Source organism: Nerophis ophidion, linkage group LG11, assembly GCF_033978795.1.
Source record: "Nerophis ophidion isolate RoL-2023_Sa linkage group LG11, RoL_Noph_v1.0, whole genome shotgun sequence".
Lineage (NCBI taxonomy): Eukaryota > Metazoa > Chordata > Actinopteri > Syngnathiformes > Syngnathidae > Nerophis > Nerophis ophidion.
The window spans coordinates 49,754,911-49,766,977 of NC_084621.1; positions in this window are offsets into that span (position 1 = coordinate 49,754,911).

Consider the following 12,067-nt stretch of genomic DNA (forward strand, 5'->3'; position numbering starts at 1 on the left):
TTTAAAACCGTCAGAGAATTACAATAAATACCTTATTTTAGAAACTCTCTGGTACATTAGGTTATATTCCGTCAAAGATTTTAGAATAGAATAAATCTGCGTTCAAAGAACTCTGGCTTATTAGTGATTCCCAGAGCCCAAAAGCAGTCTGCAGGCTATAGAGTGTTTTCTATTCAGTCTCCAGTACTCTGGAATGTCCTCCTAGTGGCAGTTAGAGATGCTACCTCAGTAGAAGCATTTAAGTCCCATCTTAAAACTAATTTGTATACTCCAGCCTTTAAATAGACCATCCCCCTGTTTAGACCAGTTGATCTGCCATCTCTTTTCTGCTCTGTTATTAGGTGACCACGGATGACGCGCTAGCTGTTCAAAGTCGGGACCCGGGGTGGACCACTCATCTGTGCATCAGTTGGGGATGTCGCTGCGCTGCTGACTTGTGTCCACTCGAGATGATCTCCTGATGGCCCCATTATGGACTGGACTCTCACACTATAAACTAGAGCCACTTGACGGTATATCATTGTATATTCTATTGTTGCAATATCTTTTTTTTAATTTAATAAATGAATAGACTGTATATCATGGCCATTTGAGGTTAATGTTTGCTCTATTTTTTTTCAAAGCTTTTATTGAGTGAAATATTTTTTCCCAAGACGTTTTTTTTTTTTTCAATTTTAATGTTAGTATTTTAATTTTAGATAGTTCAATTTAACAACGACACACTGGGAATATATGCAATAAGTGATTTAATGCAAATAAACATGTTTGGTATTTTGTGACACCTAGTTTGTGTTTGTACTTCCTTGTTTTGTTTTTATTTCCTATCAGAGCTCTTATTTTGGTTCTATATCCTGCTTGTCAAGCTGAGTGCTGTTTCCCCCTCACCTGCTGTTGATTGGCAGCCGGTCCACACCTGGTGCCAATCAGCAGGCTTGCATTTATACCAGCCCCGCGTGCTTCTCAGGGCTCTAGGATTGATTTATGTTTAGAACCTAATGCACGACTGCTTCCTTCTCTGTTTTGAGTACATTAAAATCATCTTACCTTCTCTCCGTTCTCCTGGTTCCTGGATCTTAGGGCCACAAATACTGCTGCCATGCAAGTCCCTAACATAATCAAAAGATTTAAGTAAAAACAACAACGAAAAAATATGAATCCAAAATGTTTTTATACATTCTTGACACTCTGAGGACTGTTCTGTTCTTTAGCTACTCTTTTGTTATTAAATTGTTTTAATTTTAAATAAAGTTGGAAGAGTGGCCGTGCCAGCAACCTGAGGGTTCCTGGTTCGATCCCCACCTTCTACCAACCTCATCCTGTCCGTTGTGTCCTTAAGAAAGACACTTCACCCTTGCTCCTGATGGGTCGTGGTTTGGGCCTTGCATGGCAGCTCCCGCCATCATTGTGTGAATGTGTGTGTGAATGGGTAAATGTGGAAATGGTGTCAAAGCGCTTTGAGTACCTTGAAGGTAGAAAAGCACTATACAAGTTTAACTCATTTACCATTTATAACCTATACACTACTGCCATCTAACATTTTGGAATTGCAACTGCATGCAAAGTCTTCTGTATAACACTTGCAAATGAGACTCAGTAGTGTAAAATACCAAAACATAACAACTGGATAGCACAGTTATAATTATCAGCTCACCGTTAAAAACGTTGTTAATAAAAAAATGAACATTATTTAAAACATGAACACGCACAGAAGTACTAAAAATCTCTATCGTCAGGTCCGGTATTGATTCCTTTGTACCGGAAATTGGTACACGAAATTGGTCATCCAAATGTACAAATTAATAGTTATGTCAGGGCAAACAACTTTAGTGCACGGAAACATCCAAAACCCCAGACTCACTTGTTTGTTTTTTCACTCCTCCAATGTGTGTTTATTATGTTTAAGAGAAGTTCAATACTCCGGGAAGTCAAACCCCAAAGCCCTTAAAACCAAGCCAGTCTGATCTGTGATCAAGGTGGATGCAGTGTTGTTGGGAGTAAGAGGTTAAAGCGACCCACAGAGCGTGTCCGGCAACATGAAAACAGCAGGTTTCAACTACCAATAGTTTGTTCAAAGCAAAAAGCATCACAACATGATAACAGATGAAAGGAAGAAAGCTCATTAAAAATTCCATTTGTCATGCCGTCTGTTGATCATTTTATCTAAATCTCTTACACCACTATCAAAGGGTGTAATTTCAAAAGAATACTTTCCATGTACAAAAATATTTTCCCCGGGAAGGCCCCATCCTTAAAATTCAATTATCGCTCTTTAGAAATAAACGTGGGAATTCTATCATCTTAATATGGATTTGCATGCTCTGTTTTTTTCCACAGAAATCAAAATAAACAACAGAAATGAGAAGCGAAATGTTGTGAATATCTATACTTCCAAATTTTCAGCCCAACGTTTGATTTAGCATAAAATTATATGGAAACAAAAGGAAGACCTGCATTTCTTTGTGTTCGATGGCTTTTCTGTACATCGCACTCATTTACTGTATTTTGCATACATCTGCAGTTGAATTGTGCAGATGACAATATACAGCATACACTGGGAGAATTAGCTTCACTGCCTTGTGGCTGCCGAGAATTCAGCTGGTTGTTCATAGAAACGTTAAACACCATGTAATAGAATTATCTTCTGAATTGCCAAATTTGTTAATTAGCATCTAGTCTTTGCTGCTGGGTTCACATGCACGCTAAGTCTATTTGCAACAGGTTCAAAAGTAGATGTGATTATACTCAATCAGTTTGTTTGAATATCCTCCAAAGAATCAGCGCCCTCTGCAGTGGACATTTGTTTTGGGTCTATTTATTTTGTAAGTAGGAAAAAATCATTTTTTATTCCAAACACTAATGTCCACTGCAGATGAGGCTGGTTCACGGGAGCAAATTATAAAGAGGAGCATTGAAATAAGATGGGGTAAATTAAAGGCCTACTGAAACCCACTACTACCGACCACGCAGTCTGATAGTTTATATATCAATGATGAAATCCAAACATCGCAACACATGCCAATACGGCCGGTTTAGTTTACTAAATTACAATTGTAAATTTCCCGCGAAGTATCCTGTTGAAAATGTCGCGGAATGATGACGCGTATGATGATTCATGCGCGTGACGTCACCAGTTATAGCAGACATGTTCTTCCATCACCAATCACGGCTAAAAGTCCTCTGCTTTAATCGCATAATTACACAGTATTCTGGACGTCTGTGTTACTGAATCTTTCGCAATTTGTTCAATTAATAATGGAGAAGTCAAAGAAGAAATATGTCGGTGGGAAGCGGTGTATTGCAGCTGCCTTTAGCAACACAAACAGAGCCGGTGTTTCCTTGTTTACATTCCCGAAGGTGAAGCTTTACTATGGAACAGAGCGGTCAACCGAACATATGGTTCCCGACCACATGTCAACCGGCAGGTTTCGGTTAGAAAATAGTGGTAATAAGTCGGCTCTTACCGTAGACATGGGCGGAGCTTGCGTCCTCCTGCAGCTGCGGACTCTCTTACCTCCTCCCACCGGAGACACTGGCGGTCACCACAGCCGTGGCCACACCCCTCCGACTTTCAGGTACCATATAATCTCACTAAAACACTAGTAACACAATAGGCAGATAAAGGATTTTCCAGAATTATCCTAGTAAATGTGTCTAATAATATCTGAATCGTTCCCACTGCCCTCGCCTTTTTTTTTTCCTACTCCTTTACTCTCATCATCCTCATCCACAAACCTTTCCTCCTTGCTCAAATTAATGGGGAAATCATCACTTTCTCGGTCCGAATCGCTTTCGCTGCTGGTGGCTATAATTGTAAACAATGTGAGGATGTGAGGAGCTTCACAACCCGTGACGTCACGCGCACATCGGCTGCTACTTCCGGTACAGGCAAGGCTTTTTTATTATCGACCAAAAGTTGCAAAATTGTCGTCAATATTCTCTTCTAAATCCTTTCAGCAAAAATATGGAAATATCGCAAAAATATCAAATATGACACATAGAATGACCCTGCTATCCCGGTTTAAATAAGAACATCTCATTTCAGTAGGCCTTTAAGTTGTTGCAATGTGTCCCCAAGCACACGGGGGCCCCTGGGCATTTGTAAAGTTTGAAGATATATATATATATTTTTTTAATTTAATAATGTAAGTCAGAATCGGTGCCCTTTGTCACCGATTCTGTTCATAACTTTTATGGACAGAATTTGTAGGCGCAGTCAAGGCGTTGAGGGGTTCCGGTTCGGTGGCCGTGGTATTAGGTCTCTGCTTTTTGCAGATGATGTGGTCCTGATGTTTTCATCTGTCAGGGATCTTCAGCTCTCACTAGATCGGTTCGCAGCCGAGTGTGAAGCAACCGGAATGAGAATCAGCACCTCCAAGTCCAAGTCCATGGTTCTCTCCCGAAAAAGGGTGGAATGCCATTACCGGGTTGGGGAGGAGACCCTGCCCCAAGTGGAGGAGTTCAAGTACCTAGGAATCTTGTTCACGAGTGGGGAAAGAGTGGATCGTGAGATCGACAGGCGGATCGGTGCGGCGTCTTCAGTAATGCGAACGTTGTACCGATCCATTATGGTGAAGAAGGAGCTGAGCCGGAAGGCAAAGCTCTCAATTTACCGGTCGATCTACGTTCCCATCCTCACCTATGGTCATGAGCTTTGGGTCATGACCGAAAGGACACGATCACGGGTACAAGCGGTCGAAATGAGTTTCCTCCGCCGGGTGGCGGGGTTCTCCCTAAGAGACAGGGTGAGAAGCTCTGCCATCCGGGAGGAACTCAAAGTAAAGCCGCTGCTCCTCCACATCGAGAGGAGCCAGATGAGGTGGTTCGGGCATCTGGTCAGGATGTCACCCGAACGCCTCCCTAGGGAGGTGTTTAGGGCACGTCCAACCGGTAGGAGGCCACGGGGAAGACCCAGGACACGTTGGGAAGACTATGTCTCCCGGCTGGCCTGGGAACGCCTCGGGATCCCCCAGGAAAAGCTAGACGAAGTGGCTGGGGAGAGGGAAGTCTGGGCTTCCCTGCTTAGGCTGCTGCCCCCGCGACCCGACTTCGGATAAATGGAAGAAGATGGATGGATGGATAGATGTAAGGCAGTGGTTCTTGGATGTTTTTCACCAAGAACCACCTGGGAAAAAACTTTGCTCTCCAAGTACCATCATAATGACCAACATTATTATACAATAGCGTAGTAGGCGTAAGCATTCATTAAAAACAAGGTGGACATTTTACTTAACGAGTACATTTAATATTTTTTGCCACTGTAACATTACACACAGATTGAACAATAACACTGTGTTTGAATATAGCAAAATAAAACTTTGTACTTTAATCAAGTGATGATTTGGCATACCAACACATGGAGCCCGTACCACTAGTGGTACATGTACCACACTTTGAGAATCCCTGATGTACGTTATGAAAAAAAGACATCATAATTATCATTATAAAACTATTATGGCCGTGAAAGTTCAATAATAAGGTTGCTTGAATACAATTAAGAGTATGTAAGACAACTTACACCCCTTGCCAAAAATGCAAAATGGTTCATTCCATCTGGATAGCAGTAAATCTAACTTGAACACTTCAATCAAAAACAGACATCATAATGTCATCAAAGCATTCACACTCAGCACCAACATCTTTTGAACAAGAATGAGGTAACAGAAGATATGTTGAAATATTATAAAACCGTTTGTGGTAACATTGGTGAAACTTACTGTATGTACACGTTTCACTTTTGCATCCCATTGCCCAAAACTTGTGCATTCAAAGACCCAAGATTAAAGTTAGAAACAAAAGTGTCACTAGTTTTTAAAGATGGGTGTGACTTAACTCCTAAGAAATGTGCTAATAATAAAAATATTATCACTAAAATGATAATGTGGTATAAGGATTTGTATTATCCACCTTTATCCCATGTGTATCAGCTCATTTCTTCTTTACAATCTGAATAAACAAAGACTTGATAGATGTATGATAACATTTGGTAACAAATTATTATTTAAATACGTGGCCATTTAAAGGCCTACTGAAATTAGATTTTCTTATTCAAACGCAAAGAGCAGGTCTATTCCATGGGTCATACTTGATTAATTCGCGATATTGCCATATTTTTGCTGAAAGGATTTAGTAGAGAACATCGACGATAAAGTTTGCAACTTTTGGTCACTAATAGAAAAGCCCCGCCTTTACCGGAAGTTTTTGCGCGTGACGTCACGAAATGCAGGGCTCCAAACATATTCCCATTGTTTTTATTGGGAACCACCAGAAGTAAGAGCAATTCGGACCGAGAAAGCGACAATTCCCCTTTAATTTGAGCGAGGATGAAAGATTTGTGAATTAGGATATTGATAGTGAAGTAATATAAAAAAAAAAAAAGCGACGGCTACGGGCGACGGCAGTGTGAGCGTTTCAGATGTAATTAGACACATTTACTAGGATAATTCTGGAAGATCCCTTATCTGCTTATTGTTTTAATAGTGTTTTAGTGAGATTTTAAAGATTGTAAAGTCAAGATTGTAAAGACATACCTTGAGATCGGATGGCTGCGGTGACCACACACTGTCTCAGAGACAAGCCGAGGAGTCAAGCTCACAGCTGCTGCGGGACGACGAATAATCCACTGATGTCTTCGGTAAGATATATATCACAATTTCCCCATCCAAAAACATGCTGGTTGACGTAGAGAAAACATGTTCGCTGCTTCACAACAAACAAAGAAACACCGGCTGTATCTCGGTGCTAAAGGCAGCTGCAATCCACCGCTTTCCACCAACAGCCTTCTTCTTTATAGTCTCCATTATTAAATGAAAAAATTGCAAAAGAATCAGCAACACGGATGTCCAAAATACTGTGTAATTACGCCATGAACAGAGACGACTTTTAGCTCTGTGTCGTGCAGGGCTAATATTTCCTAACAGTCCGTGACGTCACGCGTATGCGTCATCATTCCGCGACGTTTTCAACAAGAAACTCGCAGGAAATTTAACATTGCAATTCGGTAAACTAAAAAGGCCGTATTGGCATGTGTTGCAATGTTAATATTTCATCATTGATATATAAACTATCAGACTGCGTGGTCGGTAGTCGTGGGTTTCAGTAGGCCTTTAATAATAAATGTATTGGCACTTTTTTGTAATATATATATATATATATATATATATATATATATATATATATATATATATATATACATATATATACATATATATATATATATATATACTTTTTGTTAAACAAAATTATTTATGAATGGTTATCTTCGTCCCACCTTTAAAAATTACAAGCCTCATTAAGAATTGTACATGTGCTTTAAAAAGGCTGGTTTCAACCAAATGAATGCAATAATCCTAGTTTTCCAGTGCATGTAAACATATCAAGGGGGTTGTGTATGGCGCTGGGATGTTTGGTTTAGAGTGGGATGGGGGCCCTTTTGGAATATTGTGTATAGTGACCAGTGCTATTCATATACTGTATATGCTATTTATTTTAACAACTAAATATGTCCTTTAAGTTGTCTGCTTCAAAGTGTTGCTTTAAGCATTTTGGAGGATAAAAAAATTGCATGGCTTATTCCATAATTATCCACTTGGCAGACATTGCATTAAAACTCAACGTACCTACAACATTTAAAAACCAACAGCAAATATTCAATGCAAATAATCACCGCCTTGGTCTCTCTCTCACTATAGCTCTCACTCTAGCTTTCTTTCTCTCCTTGGCTAGTCATCGCTATTCATTAGCTTCAGCCCCTATGGCAATGAGAGTCTTTAACCTCCATTAGATCTAATGTTGATATGTTTCCCCAGCAAAGAGCCAAAACAATTAACACCCCTTCTCACATTTCTCTCCCCTTGGCCCCTAACCACATCAAAATCTGGGCGCACCCGTTCATTACCCACCCCTGAGAATGCCCCTGGGGAGGAAAAAGTCAGATCCTTGGTTGTTGTTTGACGCACTAAAAAGGCAGAATACGTTTAACTTTACTCCTCAACAATAAAGAAGTATTGTGGTTGAAGTGAAGTGCAGAGTATTGGCTCCATCAGATACTTTACCTCAATGAAGTCAATTCAAGTATTTAAGTCTTGAATCAAGCCTATTAGGCATTTGTGATTAATGGCTATATAAATAATGTTTCAATAATTGATTGATTAAATGTGTTTTAGAGTTTAGACAATGCATTGCATCTTCAATGAATGCAGTAATATTGCTACGAATGGCTAACATTGTATTCCTTAAGCGGTGTCTGTTTACCCTGGAAATACGCTTTAATGCTAATTGTCAATGAAATGAGGAAATATTCCATAAAACAATAAAACTTCACTTCCAGAAAGACGCTTTTCCTCAATTTGGTGGGCCGAGTACCGGTCATGCAACTTTACTGATTCTGATTTAACATTTAGGAATCCAGCAGTCAGGTTGAACACTTTTTACATAGGGTCCCCAAACCTGAATTACCCCCCGTTTCATCACAAAAGTGTTGTTTATCTGTAAAAGTCCTTTTTGGGAGGAAAACTTCCTAATATCATGTTTACGGTCTTTCTATGCTTGCGACTCAGGGACACATAGTATGCAAAGCAGGCTGCTGAACATTGGTGTCCAAAGTGCGGACCAGGGCCCATTTTCAGCCTGCAGCCCCATTTTTATCGTCCCTTTGCATTCTAAATATAATATAGACTTAGACTTAGACTTAGACAAACTTCAATTATCCACAAGGGAAATTGTTCCACACAGTAGCTCAGGTACAAAGGATGGAAAGTGTAAGGATGGAAAGGATAATGCAGGTATAAAGTAGACTACAAATGTACTGTAGTAGCAATATAAAAGTTTAACATGTATGTATTATTTACAGTATATGATATATAGTGATATATTATATTATTATATTATGTATTAATTAATAATAAGATATTACATTAATTTGCTTGGTCCCATATGATACAAACATGTCATTATTTTGTTGAGATGGCTTAGCCTGAAGTCACATGATATTTCTTTTTTTTTTTTCCATTTCATCCATCCATCCATCATCTTCCGCTTATCCGAGGTCGGGTCGCGGGGGCAGCAGCCTAAGCAGGGAAGCCCAGACTTCCCTATCTCCAGCCACTTCGTCTAGCTCTTCCCGGGGGATCCCGAGGCGTTCCCAGGCCAGCCGGGAGACATAGTCTTCCCAACGTGTCCTGGGTCTTCCACGTGGCCTCCTACCAGCTGGACGTGCCCTAAACACATCTTTTTCCATTTGCCAAATGTATTTACTGGAGATCTACCTGCCAGCAGAGTGAAGTTGTTACTTTCCATTTTAAAACTCATTGCTACTATTCACACAAAAACTGAGCATTTACCATTTTGTTGCCTTGCTGTACCAAAAATTACCCGATCTTTGACCTTAAATTTGAGGTACATATACTGATTTGTGATTATGACAAATAGGAAGAAAATAATATGTCAGAAGGACTCACATCCCATCGGTATTTCTCAATTGACTAAAATCAGTCCAAGAACAAATATCAATCAATCAAAGTTTATTTATATAGCCCTAAATCCGTGGTTCTCAACCTTTTTTCAGTGATGTACCCCCTGTGAACATTTTTTTTAATTCAAATACCCGTAATCAGAGCAAAGCATTTTTGGTTGAAAAAAAGACATAAAGAAGTAAAATACAGCACTATGTCATCAGTTTCTGATTTATTAAATTGTATAGCAGTGCAAAATATTGCTCATTTGTAGTGGTCTTTCTTGAACTATTTGGAAAAAAAAAAGATATAAAAATAACTAAAAACTTGTTGAAAAATAAACAAGTGATTCAATGATAAATAAAGATTTCTACACATAGGAATAATCATCAATTTAAAGTGCCCTCTTTGGGGATTGTAATAGAGATCCATCTGGATTCATTAAACTTAATTCTAAACATTTCTTCACAAAAAAATAAATCTTTAACATCAATATGTATGGAAAATCTAGCTGTCAACACTGAATATTGCCTTGGTGTGTTTTTTTTCACAGTTTATGAACTTACATTCATATTTTGTAGAAGTATTATTCTATAAATATATTTATAAAGGATTTTTTAATTGTTGCTATTTCTAGAATATTTCTAAAAAATCTCACGTACACCTTGGCATACCTTCAAGTATCCCCAGGGGTACGCGTACCCCATTTGAGAACCTATGCCCTAAATCACAAGTGTCTCAAAGGGCTGCACAAGCCACAATGAAATTTTTGCAAAATGCTTCAGTAGATTTGGCCTTTATGACAAACTAAAAAGGATTGCCACATCAAGGCAAGAAAAAAACTCAACCCAATGGGATACAATGAGAAACCATGGAGGGGACCCCCCCGAGAGTCCAGTCCATAGTGGGGGCCAGCAGGGGATCATCTTGTGTGGAGACAAGTCAGCAGCGCAGAGACGTCCCCAACTGATACACAGATGAGTGGTCCACCCCAGGTCCTGACTTTGAACAGCTAGCGCTTCATCTGTGGTCACTTAATATATATCTTCCATCCATCCATTTCTACCGCTTGTCCGTTTTGGAGGTGGGAGAAAGCCGGACTATCCGGAGGGAACCCACACAGTCATGAGGGGAACATGCAAACTCCACACAGCAAGATCCCGAGCGCAGGATCGAACCCAAGACCTTCCAGTATCATTTCTCACTTGGCAATTGTTTCCGAATTTTTTATGGATGATACCACCATTCATGTCACTCTTATACGGCATACAACTTTTAGGAGGCTTTTTTATAGTCTCAACTTAGTGTATTAATCACTGTCGATGACTTTGAAGCATTAATATTTTTGACAATTCCGCCTTGTGAAAGCATTGCTCTGCATTTAAGTACAGCATTTGCAATTGCAAAGGAAATTCTGATTGAAAATAACTTGTTGCATTGCCACACGACCTCCAAACATTGTAAAGCATCATGAAAATTGGCAAAGATTAGCGCCCAGAGGGAAACGACAGCCATCCAAGTGTTTGGCTGTCAAGTGAACACTGTCGTGACCTTATGAGACCCAGAACAGGCCTCCTTTTATGAGCCAGGAAATTCCTAGTTTCCTTACCTATTAGGTGTGGTACAGTTGTCTGTGGATCAAATATCTCACAGTAAGACCAGTGCTTCTCTTACTTGAAAGCTGTGACGCAGTTTGGGGAGTTTGTTGTAGATAAAAGTACACTATGTACGTGCTAACAAGTTGTGATGTTCAATTAATTTTCATCTAATCTCCTCTCCTTTGAGGGAGAAGGAGTTTTGGTTTCAACACTTAATTTGATAATCTACGCAAAAGACACAAAAGGGACATTCTGCAGATTCTTAACCTTTTCTCAACTTTGGCACTCCCAGAGGCAGGAAAGGAGTATCTTTCACCACAGTTATTAGTTCACAGAGACACCCTTGACCTCTGCGGTGGTAGCCAACCGTCAACATAACTGCTGTTATTGTAATACAGGTTCACTATGACTTCTATTCGAGGCATTTAAGTCTGTGTTTTTACTCACAGGTCATTTTTTTATGGCACGGGTTCATGTCTTTTTGATTGAATGAAAAATTTGTTTTATTGTTGCTTACATTTTTTTAACGTTTGTCATTTATATGTTAATATAACTCTTCAGTGACTTTGTTTGTTTATTTAATAAAAGACACGACGCACATTGATGAACACAATAACACATCTTGGGTAAATAGGTTGTAGTACAGCAAAAAATCACAGTCACTCAATATAAAAATAGACTCACACAGTGGTAAAATAAATAATACAATAAAAATGGATTTAAAAATAGGGCCGTCAAACATAAACTCATGTGATTAAACACATAGAATACCACATTAATGATTTATTCATGCCATTTTTTTTGACTACTTAAGTTTATTTTACATAAGCATGGATAGTTATTTGACAGGTCGAGCAAGTTGCCTTATGGTGAGTGCAGGCCAAAGGACATATCAGTGCAAAAATCAGGAGACGGGTCGCTGGCAAATTTTACTTCAAAATACACCCTGACAGGATTCTAGCTAAAACTAATAAATGACGCGCATTTCAGTAAAACAGTTAAAAATGTTTGTGTATGACA